Below are 24331 nucleotides of genomic sequence, written 5' to 3'. Positions count from 1 at the left end.
AATAAAGGTGGTGATTCTAACTGACCTAAGACAGGGAATTTTTGCTAGGATTAAATGTCAGGAATTTTGAAGGACTGAGTTTAAATGTATTTGGCTAAGGTGTATGTAAACTTCTGACTTCAATTGTATATACAATGTTTATAGATCTAACTGAATTATATTAAGTATATAACTTTTTCTAAATTACAAAATATTAGATAAATTTACCTCAGAAGGGGGGAGGAACAGTTACTATGGGGGGCTGTTTACCCCACCTTACTTTACTAACCCAATTACCCATTCTTCAAAAATATTGTTTTTCTAGCAACATACATATTGAATATTTTTTATTCAATGCTATAAGGTGTCACTATTGCTTGGTTGCATTATTGTGACAGATTAATATGCTTTCTCGTCATGTAGTAGCACCATCGCTCTTGTCTTATTTTCTGTATCAAGCTTAGTGCTGTGCTGCGTTGAAGCATCGCATCAATTTAATTTGTGGTCTGACTGCATAGAGACTTCCTCTGGGATTGTGATTTGGATTGGAAACAGACAATGTTTATCAGTCTCACTGGCAGCTATAGGAATTAAGAGAGGGGAAATGTCACATAAATGATTTGAGGATAATGGGTTTTGTCACAATGATGCTGGAGTGGAATTGTGAATAAAACATGAAGTATCCTTGAAACAAAGGACTCAGTCCCTTGGGAATAACTTGAGGCTATCAATCACTCTCAGATCCAAATAATTTAGTACAGTAACTGACTGGTGTTAACATGACCAATGTAAATAGATTGTATTTTACTTGATGTCTCTAGATAAACACATGCAATTTACATTGAGGTCTAGTCATTTTGCAATTCCAGAAATGGAGTTAATCTTATTGTAGTGATTCAAGTCCATCCTTAGATTTTTTTGATTTTTTTTTGGACCAAAGCCTTGTTCAGTTAACGTTACAAAGATTTCCATTCTAAATTCTGGGGTCTATTAAGCTCTGAAGAAGGAATCCAAGTAGTTGTCTGTCTGACTCTTCAGCCAGACTTTGTAGCTGGGTCGTTTCACCAATTTAGTGCCTTTTGAGAAGTGTAACTTGGTCCATTTTTGGGGGGGGATTTCACCTAGTTAGTCATAAAGAGCACATGTTCATCTTAATAAAAAAACAAGTTTTCCCATCTCAAGAGGTTAAGTAAAAACATGACTATAGTAAGTGCCTATTAAGTGCCAAATAATGCAACAGGGTTGACTTCTCAAGGTTGACCGCAACAGGGTCCATGATTTCCTCTTAAATCAGCCATAAATCCCCTTGTGACAGGGGGAATGGAAGTTTGTTGTGTGCAACAGGGAGTGGCAATTGAATGCAAGCTTCACGATTTGTTTCACTGTTAAACATTTCTAGCCTGTCTATCTATGGGTAACAAGGTTGACATGTTGTGCTTGTCCCACTCTGTATTCCATCACAAGCACCAGGAATTTGCCAAAATGAATCAAATCAGATCACTTGCCTTTATTAGACTGTGATTTGACTATTAATGTTCAATGTTTCTTTTGAAAAATATATTTAAAAAGGAATCATTTCACAATTTTCACCACCAATCAAGAGTTCAGTTCACCTAACAGGGTTGACCTTAACAAAATTACTAGGGCTTTACAATGATGGTGAAAACTTACAGAAAATCTGGGGTTAAGTTGGTTAAAATTTTCCTTGAATTGACAGAGGGTGCACAGAGGGACATGTCAAAATAATACATTTTGGCACTTTAGCAAAACTTTTTTCAAATTAAAAACATGAATAAATATTAAAATAATATTTATTGAATTATACACGTGGTCTTTATTAAAGGGCACTTCATTTAATATATCATGTTTTTAAAATGCAATGTTGGTGCACAATTTCTACTTAAAATATCAAAGAGATGCAAAAGTCACTATTTTCGTGGAATGACCCAGCTACTGCTAAAGTCTAACCCCCAAATTCCTCTAGGGCTGACAAACGTCAACAAAGACCCCTAGAGACACCAAAGAGAGGTGAGCAGTGAAGTGAAGCCTCATTGTATTGGCTTATTATGGGGTCCCGCAGTGAGGAAGAGGCCATTTTGTAGCACCACAAGGTCAATATCTGAAAGCCAGAGCGATGGAGGGGATCAGCCGTGAGATTTTTAATTTGAGAAGGCGTAAAGGGACTTTCCTGGTGAAAGACAGTCTGTGAATTATAATGGACTGTGGGGATTGGGAGGATAAGATGTTGAGCTGGTGAATGTTTTCCTGCTTTCGTGTGGAGTGGTGTATTGATAAAGCATACAGCCTTTTCCCTATTTCTCCATGACTGTCAATGGCCTCCCTTAGCATGGCATGTCATTTATTTTGGTGTTTGGCAGGTAGGCTTACCTTCTGACACACATTTTTTTTAAACTATATCTCACCAATAGTGTCTGTAAATAAAGACAAGCCTTTATGCATGCAAGTACAAAAGGAAATCCTCAAGCAGTGAATAATTAAACCCTTGGGGCTTGTCAAGGATACTCCAAATGTGTGTCCAATGTCCAGTGTACAATGAACACAGAACAACATTAGCTATCAGTACTAACATGTAACCAATTATGTTAAAGGAACAACTGTAAAAACATGAATTGAAAAGATTATAGATGAGATATGTTTCAGAAAATAAGACAATTATCTTGCACAACATACATTTTACACACAAAACAACCATGCCATCATAACTAATAAGTACTTTAATCATGATCAACGTTAATACTGTGCATATTAATATTCATAATGGGGATACCATCTTAAGAAATATTAACAACTGAACACAGCTGCTTTTAAGATGCTGCGTGATGTTTTTCTCCACTAACTAAATGCTGAGAGGTTGTATACACTCATCCCTCGATCCTGATTGTCTTTCCCAAGAATTTTGGGTTATTTCCAATAGCAAGTGCCGAAGGGAGCTGTCACATTCTATTACGGCGCCCTGAATGATTCTGTGCCCTTTTCCAAATCCAGCGGTTTTCCATAACAATGCGAGGGTGCAAAGCCAAAGGCGACAATAATTTATAATTTTCAGTTAACGGAGAAAAGTTCTTCCCACAACAAATCTGTCAATTTGCCTTGTGTAGATTCACTTGACAAAGCCTCAACCTCGTCTTCTTTGTTTTTGTGTGTAAGCCATTTGAATGTGCAAATAATGAATTATTATTACAACAATGCAAACTATCCCGAGAAAGCCCTATAGCGTTGCAACGAAACATGTACAGTACCAGTCAAAAGTTTTAACACACCTATTCGTTCAAGGGTTTTTCTTTATTTTGACTATTTTCTACTTTGTAGAATAATAGTGAAGACATCAACACTATGGAATAACACATATAGAATCATGCAGTAACCAAAAAAAAGTGTAAACAAATCAAAATATATTTGAGATTCAAAGGCAGAAGTGACTCTGGGTCTTCCTTTCCTGTGGCGGTCCTTATGAGTGCCAGTTTCATCATAGCGCCTGATGGTTTTTGCGACCGCACTTGAAGAAACTTTCAAAGTTCTTGAAATGTTCCGTATTGACTGACCTTCATGTCTTAAATTAATGATGGACTGTCATTTCTCTTTGCTTATTTGAGCTGTTCTTTCCATAATATGGACTTGGTCTTTTACCAAATATGGCTATCTTCTGTATACTACCCCTACCTTGTCACAACACAATTGATTGGCTCAAACCCATTAAGAAGGAAAGAAATTCCACAAATTAACTTTCAACAAGACACACCTGTTAATTGAAATGCATTCCAGGTGACTACCTCCTGAAGCTAGTTGAGAGGATGCCAAGAGTGTGCAAAGCTGTCATCAAGGCAAAGAGTCTCTATGAAGAATCTCAAATATAAAATATATTTTGATTTGTTTAACACTTTCTTGGTTACTACATAATTCCATATGTGTTATTTCATAGTTTTGATGGCTTCACTATTATTCTACGTAGACAATACTAAAAATAAAGAAAAACCCTTCAATGAGTAGGTGTGTCCAAACTTTTGACTGGTACTGTACATGAAATGATCTATATAACAGAGCATTTCTACTTGTGCATGTTGTGATATTATCAGAAACACTTCGGAGTGTGAAATAACACACACATAAGACCTTTAAAATCCAAAGGATATAGTATCCAGCCTATACTCTGTCTACTCTGATCCCCTGAAAATGACAATCAACTTGTAATGTAGGCCTATGTGTGACAGGATATAAACCTTAGTTTTGGTCCTTGTTTCCCAGGGAACCGTGAGTAGTGGTGAACATGTAAAAATGTATAAAAGCACCCAAAAGATGGTAGCTAAATGAAGATGTCTTACTCAGGTCATTTACCATTGGGAGGGGATTGGAGGGGAGGGGGGGGGGGGGGGGGGGGGGGGGTGTGTAAGTGCTGGTCTGCCTGACAGGGTGGCTCTCCCATAGGCACCAATGTAATAGCAGCTGGATCTGGTCTGCTTAATTCATTTTTATTGTTCAAGAAAAAATGAAGTGGGACGTCTAGCTTCCTCTCCTTCTCTGTCACCCCCTTCTGTCTCTGGCACCCCTTAAAGTTATGGCACTGCAATAATCTATTTTGTTTTCAGTTGGTTTCATGTGATTGGAGTATCAAAAACATTGTTTTTGGTCAATTGTGAACTCGGTATAAAGTCTGTGAAAACACTATAGTATTGTAGGAAGCGAGTGAGCCATCCAGTGAAAGTAACAGAGACCTACCTATAAGAAGACATTTGTCTTTTGCTATGAACCTGTTTCAAACAAGCAAACCTAAGCATTTATACTTAATAAATAAACATCGGTTGTTTACCTTACAGAAAAAACACACCAACTTCACATGTGATCACATGTGATCTTATGTGAAGAGAATGTGATGACATGCGGCAACATGTAAAAGCAACACGTGATAGCATGAAAGTACGCAGGTGAAAACATAATCAATCTCATGTGAAATAAATGTGGTGACACGGGAATGCAAGATTTCTGTGATACCGTTCAATTACACATTTGAGCACATGGGAAAACATTATCTCAATCTGAAATAAATGTGACAGCGTGGGGATGCAAAATTTCAACAGTTTTTCACACGTGAAAAAGGACTTCCAGACGGGAGTTCGATTTTCACGTGTTGGTTTTTCAGCAAAAACATGTTATTCTCTTTATCTATCTATTTATTTATCTATCCTATGTATCTATCCAGTAATAACTTTATTGTAACAGCTTTATTCATTAATTAAGAAATGGATGTATGGTTGAAGTAAGGAAAAAAACACTTGGGATAAAATAAAGTCGTTTAATTTATTTTAAACTTCAACAATGCCTCCTTGTCGTTTGTACTCTATTATTATAGTTGGCACATACTGTGGTATTCTAGTAGGAGAGTGTATAAAAGTGTACTAGGCTAGTCTGAGTATAGTTATTTGAGATGAAATATGTGATCTATCTGTCCCACAATCCAAAGTAATAAGGTTGATAAACTACACTATCAAAGTAATAAGACCAATTATTTTACTAAATTTAAGTTTGACTATATTTAACTGCTTGGCTTAAATACAACAGTTTAAACTTCTTCCACTACCCCAAGAATATGTGTTACGAGTTAAAGCAAGTTCCACCAATTTTTCTTCGTGGTCAATTACCATATAGGGTCAAGATGTCCTGGGACGCACTCTATTGGGATTGTCAAGAATAAAAATGTTACATTTCATGATAAACTGTTGCCTCTGTGAATGGATGTTACAGAATTGATAACTGTCTGTCTGCTGGCATTTTGCTCAGTTATTGCATGTAAAATGTGCATTACATACATTCAAATAATTACTTAAATTGTGCATTAATTCAGTTGAGGATTCATCCAGAATAGGTGCGCTACACTAACATATCCACAATGCACTTTATTTCACAATAGATGGGCTAGTCAAGTGTTTTGAGAGTTCTCCCAATTCTATTTTCAAGTTCAAGCTTGACACAGTTTAACGTAGCCCAGCCAAATGATTCATTTCAACCCCAGCATGCGAGCACGAGGGTTATCATTACGGCCTTTGTCATTGGATGCCAGGTTCAGATTCACAATGCCATTGGCTCTTTGGCTGTCAGTCTGAAGTGTTGCTCATTTTTTTGCGCGGGTCGTGCACGCGCAACACAGACAGGCACGTAACTGCTTTGAGACTGTCTGGAGTCTGTCTGAAACTGAACAAATTGGAGATGGAGTTTTAAGTCTCCATCTAAATGGATAAGAAATAATGAATTCAATATGGGAATTTACAATCACTCAACAACGCTAGCGATTGAATTACCGCGCAATATAAATCAATATTTAGGCTGACGCTTTTAAAGTTTTTTCAATGTTTATCATCAGACAATTCATTATTTACAGGTAAGACAAACAACCGTCTGTAGAGCGTGATAGATTATTTTTTTTATACAAGCTTACTAAATAAATGCTATCGTTCATTGCTGTTAAAATTAACATGTTATGATATAGAAGGGGAAATGTGTTTTTATACAAAAAAATAATCAACCGACATCACATGCTGTTAAATTGACTTCATTGCTGTATATAACGCATTCCTTATGTGATGTGAATTATGCACAGCCAAACAGACAACAGCATTGTTGCTTTTGAGGAAATATGCATCCCTCATTCTTCGTCCTGTTGCCTACTTTGTGAAGATGCGCAGGTGACGCACCTTTGCTCACGTGAATACCTATTAACCATTTGAGCACCTCACAAGAGAGTGCCGCTTACTTGTTCAGCATTTTCAAAGCCAGAGGATGATGGCCCTTTTTTAAACGTTACACGAGTGAGTTATGTGTGTTATGTGTGTTATGCCGAGTTCATGTGGTAGTCGGAACTAGGAAAGTCGGAAATGTCCGACATGCTAACTGGTTAAACGTGGCACGTGTATGACTACAACCATTTAGCAAGTCGAATATGTCAAAGTTCCGACAAGCACTTGAACGCTGGATACATGTTACTCCCAAATATTTGTAATTTGTTGATGGATTACGACATTTTTTTTACAGCAACATTGTAGGCTACATGAGAAAATTGAACTGATGTAGTGTAGCCGCACTGAGCGTGTGGTAAATACCACGCCATTGTTGGCATATGGAAAAAATAGTTTTCTAGTGTGCTCTTAACCCGCAGGTATCATCTTCTTCCGTCCTGACAAAAAGCCTATTTGCCCGAAGTTTAAGCCTAATGGAGCGTTTCAATGGAGCAGTTATTTGAAAGGTTGGTTCTGGTTGAAAAAGTAAATTACAAGTAAATGATAAGTAAATTACTGAGGTGTTGTAAAATTGGCGTCTACCTGTTAAGGTAAGGCAAGGTTAGCACATGAGATGGCTCATAACCCAAAAAGTACATTCTAAGCTACCAATTGCCAAAATAGCTCTTAGTCATGAAAATTGGATGCTGGGACTGTGTCAAAACACGAGTAACAGGTAGCAGTTTTCTTTATTTACACAATCAATGTAATAGCCTATAGCCCACAAATTGTTACTTCAGGTAAGGCAAAATAGCCCTGAAGATGAACCAAAACGTGATTTGTGTCAGCCAGTATGTTTATTAGCCTATGTGTATTAGCTGTAGTCCTCTGTACCTGTCTAAGGTGGTTTCCTGTCATCTCTTGCCATTCACTGAATTTGGTATAGGACACTAGAATTACTGTTAAGTTTTTATTGAAGAAGCCATTTGAATTGACTGTGTTTAAAAAATGAAATTGTGTAGCCTGAAACATTTACATAGTTCATAGATTTTTCCATTGCATGCACAATAAGCTTCTACGAATTTGACATTTTAGATAAGGTGCTCTTCAGCGGGTATATCCTCATTTGTTTTTGTTGCCTCGGTCAGAGATTTTACTTTGTTTGTGAAATAGACACCTTTGCTTCGTCATTGTAGCTGTCTAAACAAACAGTAGTCACATGACTTGGAAGCTACCCTCCCACACGCCTCTGGTTTGACAGGACAAGATGGCGGCTGCTGAAATCTCAAGGCATTGTTATTTTCTATCGCCTATTGATTCTTTGGCTATTTGATGAATGTAATGAGACAAACCTTGGACAGAATACTAGAACACAGTGCGGTTATCTGTGATAGATCAGTGAAAGCATAGATTTATTTGTTACTGCTGAATGTAAAGTGAGCATTCATTGCACCAAAACCCCCTTTTTGTTTCTTTGATAATAATAAAAAAATTCTTGGCACTGTTAGTCTCTTTTTCCCACATCAACCCTGTTGTTCATATGCACGCATGATATGGACTGTCCCACTGTCTGGTTTTGTTTATATTTCAGCAAAAATATCCATAGTATTCAGTCTTACGCCCCTCGTCGTCACAGTAGAGGGGAGTGACAGAGTTCAGAAAATGAGCAGGGCAGCCTGGAACATTGAGATCTTACAGGTACAGCCATCAGCATTTTGCTCATGGCACATAGTGGCTCATGGCCTTATGGTTTGACATAATAACTTGTGCAAGTGATGTCTTTGATGCTGATTCTGATGTAACAAATTTGGTTAATGGACACAAGATCTCTTAGCCTACATTTTAATAAAGTAAAAAGTGTACAAAACCACACATTATCAGAAGGAGTTGTAATGACAAGTTAATGATGTACAGTAGACCTCTAAAGAGAGATCGTAATAGACACAAGGCCTCTTTGGGTGCTGTTAAACACCCATCAGGGTGCAGTCTGACTGTAAAAGTTATCGCTGGCTCTGTGATGTTTAATCTGTGAGTCTTATCAGTGACCGGCCTGGACAGATCACTTAATGATCACCTGTTGACGCTTGATTTGTGCATCTGCCGTCCAACCTCACCCTCACTGAGTCTTAAAGTAACTGTCTCGAGTTTCCAGATTTCTATGAAATATGACCTATAATTACAATATGAGTGAAAAAGTTTTCCTTCCAAAAAATGGCTATTAAAAAGCAGCTTTTCTGTGTTTGAATGGCGTGGGCGTGCCCCAACGACAGAATAGTGGGGGCGTATACTGTCATAAAATATATTAATGCGAGTAGACTGCTGATTGGCCATTTTATTTCACTATCCTCTGTGAGGAAATAACAAGCATTTTTAAAATAGTCTGTTTGAGATACAAGTTTGAGGTGGGGTTTTTGAAGTGTTTCTTTCCCCCTCCAATGTATGCTTTGGCCACATACAAGTATAGGATGAGTCAATAACGTTATTTGGGTATGAGTTAACAGAATGTGAACTTTTAAAAGTGAGATTTTCACAGGACAGTTACTTTAATGGTTTTTGAGTGGTTTAAGATTATGTTTTCAAACCCTAGGTTGGGTTTGTCCCCAACCTGACCTGAAATGGTTGACATGTACAATATTCCAATTGCAATTAGAGAGGGAGAAAAACATTTCAAGCCATGCTCATGGTGATGGTCTGTCTGTAAGCATGTTCATGACGGTCCAATGGACCTGGTTTAAATTCAAAAACCACACAATTGGTGCACGATGACATTGTAATAAAAATTGTCTTACTTTGGGAAACCTGCTATGCTCATCAACATATATTTGCAATACATTTTTAATACAACAATTTAAAGTACATTTTTCACTAACACTACTGAAAGCAGACAGATACAATGGGTTGTTATGCAATTATAATGATTAGGAACATTTCAGTTACACTTAAAATGGACTCTGTCCTTCATTTCATGTCTTTAATCCTATGTCAAGCATGGGTTATTTTTTTTGTTTTTCACATTAGCAGCATATTAAAATGTTTGTTGTCTTTGTTTACAGAAGGCCCTTATGACATCTTGAACCCTGTACATAAACCCCATGTCTGTGGTGAGGACACTGTTCCATGGCTGATGGTAAGAATATTGTTGACCTGTTCGCTAAAGCACATTTGGGCATGTTACAAGGAAAAAATAGTAATGCTAGGAATGCTATAAGGTGTTGGGTAAAGAGAGCAAGTGTTATCGCCTTGGGGGAGCATGACTCTGCTGCACAGGCTAATATTAACAGAAAATGAGTAGCAGCTTTCATCGTCAGATCTGTTGGTGAGAAATGGCACTTTGCATTCAGCTCTGCAGTCCATTCATTTTCAGCAACCACTTCTAATAAACTCAGATTGTTGATATCTTCACAAGATATTTACAAAATGTGGATCTGAAATCGGAAACTTTTCACCAGAGGCTTTTAGCTGGGAAGAAATACTGACGTTTATCTCAGAATCGTTTTACTACTCTGTCATCGGTTCCCTTTTGCTTTCCTCGCTCTAGTGGCCGCCGTCACGATTTACATTCTAGCATCATGGAAATGCCCAGAGAGAATGTGGTTCATCTTAAAGCCATTTTTCTATTTAATTTTAACACTTTTTGGGGGATCTCTGTGCTCATACAATATATTACGGTAGGTTAAATACGGTTGTTTAATCTTTTATCAGTGCACTGCACAACAGCGACACCAGCCAATGCTGCTTTCTAAACGGCTGGTTGTTTTTCCTATCCTGACTACGTAATGACGCTGCACTCTGGGAACAGGGCGTTTCCTTTGATATTGGTGTGGCATATTTTTTGAATCAAAGCCTTTGCTGTATTTGAAAGGGTCTCCTCGCAGTCTGCCAGAATATGGGCCCACTTGCCTCTTCCCCCATGGCTGCACAAGATCATGACTATTTGCACAGCTGTGCTCTTTGCTGGTCTTAGCTGTCGAAAATTCAAGGCCAGCATCCTCCATTTTACGGTGCAGCCGAAGGGGAAAGAGTTTGCGCTGTAATGTAGCTACTGGATCAGGCGAATTGAAAATGCAGGGCGTATGATTAGGAACCAGGACAATTTCTAAAAAAAAAAAAAACGATATACAACTGAACAATGTTAAATCGTCAGTGAGGGAACTAATATGAGAGGTCCCTGAACATGGATTTATGTTTTTTTATCTTTATTTAATCTCCCCCCCCCCCCCCCCCTTCGTACAAGGTTGTTCGATTTTAGATGATTGCATTGATACGGGTAACCATTCACTTATTTTAATTGGCTATCCCCAAAAGTTTCTTGTCAAAATCTGCATCAAATGTTATCATATGAATTTGTCCGTTTTGGGGTTGACTGTTCTCCACAGTTAAATGATATGATTTTACATTTGATCGCGATCCAACATCATATGATTCAAAATGAAGTGAAACATATTTAAAATATAAAACTATTAAATTAAAAGATTTCACTATATATATATATATATATATATTTTCTTTCAGTTTTTTTAGGTTATTTACAACAGGTTATCCCGTTGTTTTGCAATGTCTTAAAATAAGCATTTAACCCCAATAAATACAGATAGTGAGGACACATGCAGACCTATATATTCCCTAATTTAAAAAAACGTACCAAATCGTGTTATCTTTAGTATCAAATATTATCAGATGCTGTTCTATAATACACATATTAAGAAAACATTTGTTTTAGTAGATTTTCAAACCAAATTATTATTTATTGTGAACTTGAAAAATTGCAATCAAATTAGATGTACACATATACAAATACAGACCACAATATATAATATTAACTGATTAGATTATTGTAAAATACAATAGAATGATTCTTTGATACGTTACTTGGCATATAATTTAATATCTTCTTTTTTTTGTTGCAATTTCCCATCGTATTTGACTGCTTTTCAAACAAAGGTTACCCATCAATTTTTGTACTTTAATATTGTATCTTTTAGCAGTGATTTGTTGTCACACAGTGAAATATTTACTGCGACTCATCATTACTGCAAAACTCAAAACGGATATTATGAGTGTACTTTTGCAATAAGGGTAACTTTAATGTTTCAATCAATCGTTGCATTATAACTGACAGGGTGTTGCGTGAGGAATGAATTAACAAATGAACTCAATCCCTGAAGTGGACATTTGCAACTAAACCTTTAAAGCTATAAGGCTTTGAGTTTGCAGTTTTATAGTTGCCCGTTTTATCTTTGAATTACTTGTAATTACCTTTCTATATATTATTTGCCAACATGCTTTTGAACAAGCAAATCATGATCAGGTCTTTTTAAAAGTAAAAAAACAAAAAGTGAGAGAAAATGGTATACCAAAGAGAATCCTTAAACTGTAAATCTCCTTACATTTCAATTTCTCTCTCTGTCTTTTGAATAGTCTGGTTGAAAGTATTTCATAATGTAAACTTAACATGTTCCCATATAGTAAAAACTGTAGCTACAAACTATTTTCTAATTGTGGGGTGTAGGTTTCTGGTACCTCTGACTTTCACGCTCTGAATGGTGGCCTTGGTTTTCCTGTAAAAAAAAGTTTTACGAAGGTCAACCTGTGTTTCTATACCACCTAACACAAGAATGGCTGCCAGTGACACGTTAAGCTGGCATGCTACTCCCTCGCCACGACAGTAGAAAGAGGACTGTTGGTTTGTGTGCGTGTCAGGTGGTGGTGGTGGTGGGGGGGGGGGGGGGGGGCATTGAGGGTTGGTGGTGGTGTAGGAGTATCAAGCTTCGGCTTAATGTCAGGTTGTCTGCACTATAGTCCTTGATTTTTCACTGTTCGCTCAAACTTCTTGACCTTTGGGGGGAGACAAGGCAATGCCCAATACAGTTGTGTTTTGTGCACTGAGTTTTGTGCAGTGAGATTTCTGGGGCACATTTGGGTTTGGAAAACAAGGGCTGATATAACAGGCATTAGAGATAATTTGATATTGGGGGTTGTGGCTGAAGTATTTCCTCAACAACCAAAAATGTAAAGAGGTCCTAAAGTTTGAAACAAGGCACTGCATGACTGAGCTTTAGTAACATGTTGTACTGTACAAACAGTACAACAACGCAAATTCTGCCGAAGAATATTATAACTTTATTTGGTGTTAAACTGTGTTATTAGTATGAATACTCAGAGGTTTGAAGTAAGTTACGACAAGGTTGCCTGTGTTAAAAAATATGTGTATTCATTTCTAGGCAGCTGCGATAGTTGAAAGTGTGTGTTTCGATATAAGGAAATGTATTTCGTAACATAATGTAACAATCTACCATTTAGCCTATGCTTTGCTCCCTTGTAGCTCACTTGGTAGAGCATGGCGCTCACAACGCCAGGGTTGTCGGTTCAATCCCCACAGGGGACCGGTATGAAAATGTATGCACTGGATAAGAGCATCTGCTAAATTACTATACATGTAAAATGTAATCCAGTATGTATAAGTAAACTAACTTTGTTTTTACCGTTGACTAAAGGGCTATCCATATATAGGGCTATGGGTATGAATTTAGAAAAGACACATGTCCCCTGACCTTATATTAGTATTTTCTGTGTTTTATGTCCAAATCATCACAAAGTCACTCAAATGGACTGCATAGCTTAATTAATACAGTTACTTTAAAGCTAGAATCCTTAGTTGCTACATCCATTTCTGGACTAATGTATATATACCCATTGATTCTTAAAGAATATAATTTGTAAATGCCTCATGAGCTTAGTTCAGATGTCGTACTCCATCAGAACCCCAAATATACTCCAATGTTTGTAAACAAAGTAAATGTAAACAAACTGTGTATAGCCTCAAAACATGGCTAAAACTATAATGGCCCTATCATGGATGGTCAAGCCGTGCATCCATAGCTCTGTCTATGAATTGGAGTGGTTACATTTTTCCTGGCCCAACCAAAACATTATTTAAAATAAAGATTCTAGCTTTAAGATGACATCAAATGCCAAAAATACTCACATCAGGGATATTTGTCAAAATTGCTAAAGAGTAAGCATTGGTCAAGTAAACAAAACCAAAGCATGTATAGTGGTCTTGTCCATAGACTGCTTACATGGTAAGGAAACCAATGTATGTCTTTTTGTGATTTGAGTGAACTATCCCACTTTTACGGTCTTGATATTTAGGACACTTTCTCACACAATGTTTCTTCTGATATTACAAGGCCGGAGCCTTTGCGAAATGTAAAATCATTTAAGGAGACGTTGTAATAATAACAAATAATACTGTGTCATGTTTGTACAGTATAGTACACATTTCACGTTACTCGTGCGTTCAAGTCTGGTACGCGTCTACCAGGATCCTGGGCGAACTTCCCAGACATTAAAGCCTACCTGATGAGGATCCACTTTCGCCTCACTAATAAATGAGAGAATTGATCAAGCCGTCTTGAAAGTTGTCTGCATGACCCCTCTATATGTCTGGGACAGGCAGATCTTTGATTGCTGGGAGGTCATCTGCAATAGGATGGACGTGTCGCTCAAAAGTCAAAGGACAAGGTTAAGACAATGATGACGCTGTGCGTTTATCCGAAATAGCAAGAATGCCTTGGAAGTCATCGAAGATCCTCTTTTGACTGGTCTCTATTTGAAGGGTCGGCTTTTTATTTGGGTGGGAGGGTCTCTTTTAGACAGGAAAAGATGAGCGGGACAAATAATATCTGCCAATGGAAACATGGAGTGAACATCAGCTTTAAAAGTACAGTCGCGAACGCGCTATTTAGTTTGAATGGCAAATAAGTGAATGGTTTGTTTCAGGATGTTGACTGCGCTGCTCCATGTGAATGCTAAGTGCTTTCCCATGTTCCACTGTTCTAGATGCAGCTGCTGGTTTTAGGATGTGCACACACAGCATGTCCTTCCCACTCAGCTGTGTAACACTGACAGCTCCAGCAATTTCCCCTGTTTTCATTTGACTGCAAATCCTTCAGCCACTGCCTTTTAAATGGGGTGTACTCATCTATAAAACTCTCCATAAGAGTAAAGAAAAAGCGGTATGGGGTGGGCGACCGCGACCCCCTAGCCTTGTCCAGATTGAAATAGAGAGACCTTTTGGCTGGAAACGTTTGTCCTCGGGTGGCGTCTTATGTTAAACACGTTTTGTTTTCTTACCACGAAGTGCATCACTTTCGTCGTAAGATACAGTACAACGCATTTATGCCATGTCGCTGCCATGGTAACTCCCACCCCCCACCCCCCCACACACACTTTAGTGTTCTTGGGATAAATTGGCCAATGGTACAGATGGGCATGGGTTGCTTTCATGCTATTCCGTCATTATTGTTTTGTTTATACTACAAATGGGAAGGTTTTAATAAAACAGGGAGATGAGAGAGTTGTATTCCTATCTGGAGGTGTCGGTTGAGTTTTTTGGAGATTACATAAAACAAATCTCAAAGGAAATAAAATACAGTACATGGCCTATCACCCGCATAGTTAAGTTAGCAGCCATCCTGGAGTATTCCTTCCTACGCGCTTCCTCGTATGCGTGGCACTTTTCGTCCTACAGGTGTGTTCATATATTTTCTTAATTAGGGTCTCTCATTAGCTTCAGCTGGAATACCTGCTCTCTCTCCTAAAGCACTGTGACCTTTCGTGAATTGACGGCCAGGCAGAGCAGAGTTAGAACCAGACTACCCCGCCGGTTCCTCATAACTAGAGTACGACGCACCATGACTAATTAGTCAATCTCACCTCGCTCAAAGGTGGAGGAAATTCTTTATTGTACAGGGAGGGTGGGGGTCGGAGGGTAAATGCCCACCTGCTTCAAACCGTGGAAACCCACATCAGTCAGGAGACCTTTAGGGTGGATTTCATATCTCACTGAGCGCGAGCTAGCATGCCTTTTGGCTTGTTTTAAACATTTAACTCCACAGAAGTCAAAATGAGCAAGGGAAATGCAGACTGCACCATGTCCTTTCTCCTGTCACACAATGGTGTGGAAAGGTCAGGCCTAATGAAGTCAGAGGTTTAACCCCTGGTATTCAGTGACTGTGCTGCGGGCCCCCGCACCACCTCACCCCATCAGCCATGTGGGTTAATCCCCTTTTGATGCTAATTGATAGGCAATAACACAATCCTTATCCAGGAGCTGTGTTTTGTCTTCCACAGTCCAACTCTCAGGAGTGTCGGTGACACGAAGGTGGTAAAGCGCTAAACCAAATGTGAAATTGATATTTTTCATGTTTGTGTGGCAGTTTTTTTTTTTTATAGACACTTACAAAGTGCTCAGTGTTCAGTTTGTGTCATCTGAGGCTCTTAGCAGGGCTTACTGCCATGACCTCTAGGATCCCTCATTGATCTCAATGGTAAAGTTTGTTTTGACTTGACCTCTTTCATCTTCAACACCATCTTATGGATGGTTGCACGGCTGTAAACTGTTGGCTAATTACTCACTTCAACAAAGTTTTAATGAGTTGGCTGGACTTGGAGGAATCACTTGAAAATGGAAGAAGCAGGAGTAAAATATGATCTCATTCTCTGTACTATTGGTCACCTGTGGGGCCGTTACATAAGCCCTTATTTATCAAGCAAACAGAAGCTCAAATACGAGCACCAAGTGAACATCATTTTCATTAAAAATTCAAGGTTGATCAATATTAAAGGGATCTTCCGAGCAGAATTATATTTTGTGTCAACTCTCAGTTGCTGTATGCAAATGTCTAGTGGTGAAAATGCAGTGTTTCATGGCATTTGTGACCGAGCAGTATATTTGGGTGACTAGGACATAATTAAAGATGGGTTTATGATCATGTCAAGTCTTGTGCATATTACAAAAAAAGTCTGGTGAAGTCCAGTTTATTAATAAGGAACCGCATATCAGTAAAATGCTCAAGTTTATGAGTCAAATGTGGGGTTTGTCTTTTTCCCCTCTATTTTCCCCATTTTCATAAAACATCACATTTGATCCTCTGGTTTGCCATCTAGTAGCTTTACTCTCCCCCTTTTTAAGCATTTTGCATGTTTTTCCGTGGCGCTCATTGTTAAAGACTTTGCTTACTTTCATTAACTTCAGGACTGTGGGCAAATAGTGGTGCCAAGGAAACCACAGGCTATGTCTTTTGGATAGCCGTTATGCATCGGCAGCTCGCATCGCACCAGGCTTTTTGTCTCTGTTTTCATTGGTTACTTTTAGCAGGAATTGTGCATAGCGAGAAGAAAAACAGTTTTCAGAAGCGTTTCGTCAATAAAGCCCCAGGTTTTTTTTGAATGTTGCTGGAGTAAACAAAAGTGGAGTAGGTTAGACTGCCATTTCCACCCGTCTCTTCAACTAGCACAATTAAGCAGGCTGTTCCAGCAGTGTGCTCAGCAGTGTACAACGACACACTTTGGCTGGGAAATGCCAGGTGTCGTGTCTGTTCTTGTTCATTTCATACAGTGACTCGAGTCCCTCCCTGGAACGCCATTCGCTGGTCTCTGTAGGATTGGAAGTTGTTTTCAATTCGTTTGTTACCAGAAGTAATGGGGAACCATAAGACCCGATAACGTCATTTGTTGCACGGGAAAAGACTCGTATGGAACAAACGCTAATTACAACGGGGACTGTGCTCATATACTCCACTTGACTGCAAACACCTACCCTCTTCGTGCCACGCTCACCCATGTCATCCCAAAACTGTCGAAGTGAACTGAGTCAGTCTCAGACATCCATCTGTAGACCTCACCCTTAACCCCCAGACAGACAGACAGACAGACAGACAGACAGACAGACAGAGACACACACACACACACACACACACACACACACACACACACACACACACACACAATCAAGATGAAATCACAACAGCAATATCACAATGCCCTTTATCCTTAAAGTGTCATTTGCGGAGTAACAAGTCATTAAAAGTGATTATAGTCCAGGATGAACTGACGATCATGGATTCAAAGTCTTATTGTTCAGCAAATGTTCACCCTTAAGAATGTTTCACTGGTGCCTGGAGGAATATTATTGAACAATGTAAAGAAATCTTCGGAATATTGCTACGGTATGACATTTACATTTTGGTCATTTAGCAGACGCTCTTATCCAGAGTGTAGGGGAGAACGGTTGGTCGTCACACTTTCTGCTCGAATCTGTACTTTTTTTGACAGCACCAGTATATCACCGTTTTCAATATTAGGAGAAAGGCCAATGTCTTGGGTTGAAATGGGGCCCCATTTTATTCACATATCTTATTCCAACATGGAGTTATAAGCCATCAAACACACACCTGCCCCATCGTGGGGTTGGTTGTCACACAGTATGGAGTTGGTTGTCGCTATGATTGTGAGTAGCTTATTTATTTTGTAACAGGAAGTGAAGCGATACAGCAAACAAAGTCTTAGAAATAGCCAACTTTCTTTGATCGAACGATATTCCTCACAAAATGCAGCATTTTATGTCTTTAGAATAACATCTGACATTTTGAGTAACTTTTTGTGTGCATGTGTGCTGTCGGTGTGTGACAAAATAAATGTTTTTGAGAGAGAGAAAGGCAACAAAGGGATCTCTTTTACCTTACAATCAACCAAACAAGTTCTACAGGCCCCAGTTTTATCCCACCTGGACTACTACCCAGTTATATAGTCAAGTGCCACTAAGAAGGACACACCGATAGGCAATTACAGTTGGCCCAGAGGAGACCAGCACGGCTGGCTCTTAACTGTACATGAAGGGCTGATATCATTACCATGCATTTCAATCTCTCCTGGCTCAAAGTAGAGGAGAGATTGACTGCACCACTACTTGTCTTTGTGAGAGGTATTGATGTGTTGAAAGCACCGATCTGTCTGTTCCAACAGCTAACATACGGCTCAAACACCCATACATACCCCAGAAGACAAGCCACCAGGGGTCTCTTCACAGCACCCCAGGTCCAGAACAGAGGCTAAGAAACACACAGTACTATAGAGCCGTGACTACATGGAACTCTCTTCCACATCAGATATCTCAAGCGAGCAGTGAAATCAGATTAAAGAAACGGATAAAACAGCACCTCACGGCACAACGCGGACTGTGAAGAGAGACACATATACGCAAACACAATCTAACACACGCATTCTACATACACACATTGTAATAGTGTATATTTTATATTGTAAATTTGTAATAATATATTGTATAATTGTTTTATTTATGATGTAGGCTGTTGTTGTGTTGTGATGTAATTGTTTTATTTCTGTTTAGACCCCTAGGAATCATATCAAATCAAATTTATTTATATAGCCCTTCGTACATCAGCTGATATCTCAAAGTGCTGTACAGAAACCCATCCTAAAACCCCAAACAGCAAGCAATGCAGGTGTAGAAGCACGGTGGCTAGGAAAAACTCCCTAGAAAGGCCAAAACCTAGGAAGAAACCTAGAGAGGAACCAGGCTATGTGGGGTGGCCAGTCCTCTTCTGGCTGTGCCAGGTGGAGATTATAACAGAACATGGCCAAGATGTTCAAATGTCCATAAATGACCAGCATGGTCAAATAATAATAATCACAGGCAGAACAGTTGAAACTGGAGCAGCAGCACGGCCAGGTGGACTGGGGACAGCAAGGAGTCATCATGTCAGGTAGTCCTGAGGCATGGTCCTAGGGCTCAGGTCCTCCGAGAGAGAGAAAGAAAGAGAGAGTTAGAGAGAGCATACTTAAATTCACACAGGACACCGGATAGGACAGGAGAAGTACTCCAGATATAACAAACTGACCCTAGCCCCCCGACACAACCTACTGCAGCATAAATACTGGAGGCTGAGACAGGAGGGGTCAGGAGACAACCAGGCTATGTGGGGTGGCCAGTCCTCTTTTGGCTGTGCCGGGTGGAGATTATAACAGAACATGGCCAAGATGTTCAAATGTTCATAAATGGAAGAGTAGCTTGGCAGCAGCTCAAATCCAAATCAAATCAAAGTGTATTGTTCGAGGACACACATTTTCAGATGTTAACGCAGGTGCCGCGAAATGGTTGTGTTTCTGGCTCCAACAGTGCAGTAATACCTAGAAATACTTGAAGTAATACCTAGCAATACAATCATGGGAGAACGTGGACGCAGTCCCCCACTACCACAAATTACTGTTGAGATTCCCACATTTGGGGAATTCGCAGGGGTCAGCATGGCCGGAGTACAATGGCTGAGACTCGCCCTAGGTGAACCTCATTCGTGATCAAGGTGTCTGCCAGGTACAGTAAGTATTTAATGGAGATCCTAATGAATACTAAATAAAATGGCACAAGCGCAAAAGAGCTTGGAGTGTATTGTGTACTGGCAGGGGCAATGTTGATAGTGACAATCAACCCTACATTCCATGTGCTCATTAAGATGCTAGTTACCACATGGTAACTAGCATCTTAATGAGGGTGACGATCCGAACTCCGAAATAGGTTTGAAATATATATAGCTCTCCATTTTCTCCTTTCAACAACATCATTGTTCATGGATACGGATAAGATTTGCAAAGAAAACACCAATAATTCATTTTTTTTTTGTACTTTCACCCAATGAAAAATATACATTCCCCCCACCTCTATGTTTTGTCATGACATGAATTCAATGACATGAATTGACCAGGTGGATGAGTTCTTACACAGTGCCATTTTAGATTGTCAACCAACCCGTGAGACCTCCAACCCTGGTCTCTCCTAATCTTATTATGATGCCTGATAATGAGAGTTATGTAATTGCAATGTCCTCTAAAATGTTCCACAAAGACTTGATTTTGTTTTATGTCTAGTCGTAGACAACGTTTGATGAGTTCTCTGGAGATAATTGCAATCTGCACGGATTTTCAGCTTCTGAAACGACACATAGAGACCAGTTTCTGTCCAGTGTCTTTTCGAAGATGGCCGTCCATTCCTCCAATGGGGATACAATGGATAAAGTGTTAAGGGGCCTCCTCTCTTTGAGGACAGCTGGCTGGTTGGATCCTCTTGTTCTCACACTGTACCATGTCCAGAGAGACACCATTCAAATCACTAATATTGACCAAGAAGAGACATCGGCCTGTCATTGTTGAGAAAGGACAAGCTTTGGTATCTATCACCTTCAGATCAACCAGGTATAATTTTGCCATCAAAATTATTTACCCATTCCATTCTACACTACAGCAATGTATTTGTCAATTCAAAGACATTCTCAAATGTTTGATTAATTAGGAATTCAAATGTGTGGTTATTAACAGATGGCTTGAGAGTGGTGCTCGACAGCCGAATTTAGATTTTGGTTGTTTTCTGCTGTTCTGCAGCAAAAATCCATATTTACATAAATCCTCCAAAATGGTTAGAGCCCATCTGACAGAGCTGTACACACTGGCTTTATTTGCAAATGCAGATTGGGTCCCAATCTCTGGGCTGAATGTGTGAGGCTTTACTGTATGTTTGCTTATCTGTCCAGCCATCCCATCTATTCAAATAGCATCCCTTTTAATTAAAGGGAGGCGTGGCTCGCTGGGCTTATTCTCTTCCTGGGACCCTTTCTTTTATTTTGGAGACCAGATGGCGGAGGGGCACAGAAGCTCCCCTTTTGTGCAGACGGCCCCTGTGAAAAGAACCTCTCCTCCCTAATGTAATCAGTAGCACCGGAAGGGTCCATTCTGGGCTGTGAAAGGAGACAATTTGGTCTGGACACGTCCAGATTAGAGAAACACAGAGTTCATCTCCCGGCCCTGCCCCCTTTGACCAGGGCCCTGGCACGGAGTAGCGTCAGCTTTGATCAGTGGAGGGAGGAGGGCGACGATCCGACCTGCCTTCTTTACCCTGTACTTGGCTGCTGCTGACACCTCCTTCCGGAAAGAGCCAGGGGGGGTTGGCCTGGGGTGGTGGCCACCATGGCCTGTCTAGACAGTGTCGCAGGTTGCTGTGGTGTTGCCAAGGGGAAATGATGAACTCTGACCTTAAATGCAGTTGGTTAAGAGTCACTCTGGTCATCCAAAAGGATGTTTTTTATTTGGAGGGGTTGAGGGGTTGGGAAAAAGAGCGGGGGCGTGGATGTGACCCACATAATATACAATCTTCTGGAAAGGATCACTAGCATGAATGCAAAAGTTTTTCTGAAGTTTCATTTGATTTGTATTTATTTAGTTTTCCGTGAACATGTGGAGCTAACTGTTCTGAGAAGCAAACAAACATTTAGATTTAATAGGTTTGTTAGCAGATTATACCTGCTCACTTGGGGACCAAGACATGCAGATGATCTACATGGGAGCTTTTTTTCAGGATGTTCAGTATTTTACAGTTGGACTTCCTCTGACATCTAATTTCAAAAAGTGTAAGTTATCTTTTTTTAATATATATATATATATATATATATATATATGTGTATGTGTGTATATATAAATACATTTATTACTTTGGTTATGTGTAAAGTAACCCAACGTATTTGTAGTCTATTATTACATTTCAGTAATTTGTGATTTTTTCCCCCCCTTAACTTTATGTACAAATACAGTGCAATAAGAAGGTAAATGTTTTTTTTTTATGTTTTGGAAGAGAAAAAAAAATCTTATTAGACTCAAAGGCATTGCATTGATTTCTTACAAGTTGACTAAAAAACAGTACTACTGTTTTTGTGTTGAGGGACACGAATTGCTGTATCATTTCATGAGATATCCATTTGGTCTGTTGCCAGTTTTGACTCAGCTTAGCCACCCACTTGTCTATATGAGAACAGAATTGATCAAATATTGTCAAATAATTCAGTTATTACACTATGGTTTCTCGATTTAATATATAATGTCACTGTTAATAGATGGTCACAAAACGTGTCTACGTAGTTTGCTGACTTTTGCTGCGCCTTGTGTCAAGTAAAATCTTCTGCAACACATGCATATTTACAATGCACATCTTTTAAGGAGAACCCACTCATGCAGCGTTATTACGACGTAGTACCACTATTTTCTCATAGTCTGTGATGACTGGCGCCTATTCACCGGCAATACAGCCAGCTGCAGGAAGCAGTGGTTGTTCCTGTGGAACGGTGGGTGTAGTGATTCTTCCATCATGGCCGCCATTGCCACCCCGCCCTCTCGCCTGCCACTCAGGACTAGCAGTAAAATGGAGTGAGCGAAACTAGAGAGTGATGCGCCCACCACTGCTATGTGGCTGCTGTGGCACACTCCACTGAACCATAACCCTTCCCGTTCACCATACCCGAGCTTAGGGGCGCACTATACGTCTTAAGGTGCTTTTAAACTGTGTTAAAGCACAGTAGTGTACGAAGGCGAGAGTTATTGTGTGAGTGAGTGCTTAGGGAATTAATTGTTTGCATAGGACAGCACAGGTAGAAGATACTACTGATACAGATGATGGGTAGCCTAGCCCGCCACCATTTTCTCAATGACTGTAACCAGAAGAAATGGTTGACAGTGCAGGCCGTTCAGAGGCTCAATGATAGAATTGATGTCGCCTCGCCATGGTAATGTGTGGCAGACCGCACAGAAGTACATTGATCTGGATTAGCGAGAAGTGTTATTTGTGAAAAATGACTTTTAAGGCGGCTGTTTTTTGCGTTTGTCTAGGAAGCAACTCGGGATAGTCATCCCTGTGACGACACTGGTTGAAATGACGTCTTTTTAACCCATTTTACAGCCAAAATGACGTCTTTTTAACCAGTTGTGTAGTTAAAAGGATGTCTTTTTAGACGTTTTGCTCACTGGGATACAGTAACCGGTACATCATGCGGTGAGGCTTATCTTCTTCCATTGGATATGTTTTTGTTATCAGCACTAGAGATGGAGGCGAGGAGGTTTTATGCACAATTTCAACAGCTCCTCTGTTTAGCATTGAAATGTCTTCCTGATGATTTATCTACCAAATCGATGTGTGCAAACAGAGATTTGGTTATATGATCATATCTTTTTCCGCTTACATAACACGGCCCGCACCATTTTTCTGCGGTATCATGTCTCCGATGATCCTTCGCGTCACAGTAGAACACTGTGTCATTTGAATTCCAGAATGGTGCTGTATCTCAGAAGTAGAATGGGTTTTTGTGGTGTAGGGAGGGCATTGAGTGGTCTGAAACATGGTAAACCTTCAAATGGGTTAATATATTTGACCTTCGGTTCATTGTGATGATTATACCCCATTGATGCCTAATGACTGTTTTACGGAATACGATAACAAACCCCATTTGCGATACTCTTATCTGTTTGCTTCTAAGTCACTATACGCATTACATGTATGTTATTTTGTTGCTCATGTGCACCAGCAACTTTAGATGTAGCCTAATTCCGGGATTGTTCTTTACAATATATTGACGAACCTGAATTTTGCCTGGGAAATGAATTGTGTGATGGAGTATACAGCGCATTGCCATCCAATCTACCTACACGCAATAGACAGGAAAAAATAAGTTGGATCATGCAATAGTGTTAAAATTAGGTTGGATCATATAAATCAAAGTTCTATTTTTAGGCACCCCTGGTAAATATGACATTCTCATTGGTTCACAATTGGTACACAATGTATTTGTTTCTTTGTTTTTTTCCCCCTCACAGCGTGTGAGGAGGATGGCTGTGCTCTGCACCACGAAGAAGATGTCATGCTGAGGATGGGTTTCTGCACTGATGTTGTTGGTGTGATGTACTATAGCGGTGGCTCTCTCACTGTGTCTCTGTTGGCCATGAAGCGTAAC

At 39.6% G+C, this 24331-nt stretch overlaps 1 non-coding gene across 1 annotated transcript; it reads right to left on the bottom strand.

Annotated features, from left to right (window-relative positions):
• Nucleotides 1-19732: 19732 nt before the first annotated feature.
• LOC139367264 (U1 spliceosomal RNA) lies at nt 19733-19894 on the bottom strand. Its single transcript, XR_011626859.1, has one exon. It is a non-coding gene; the product is annotated as a U1 spliceosomal RNA (small nuclear RNA).
• Between the last annotated feature and the right edge of the window lie 4437 nt (nt 19895-24331).

The sequence above is a fragment of the Oncorhynchus clarkii genome, chromosome 15 (genome assembly GCF_045791955.1).
Source record: "Oncorhynchus clarkii lewisi isolate Uvic-CL-2024 chromosome 15, UVic_Ocla_1.0, whole genome shotgun sequence".
NCBI classification, from domain to species: Eukaryota; Metazoa; Chordata; class Actinopteri; order Salmoniformes; family Salmonidae; genus Oncorhynchus; species Oncorhynchus clarkii.
This window is presented reverse-complemented; position numbering and strand designations above follow the sequence as displayed.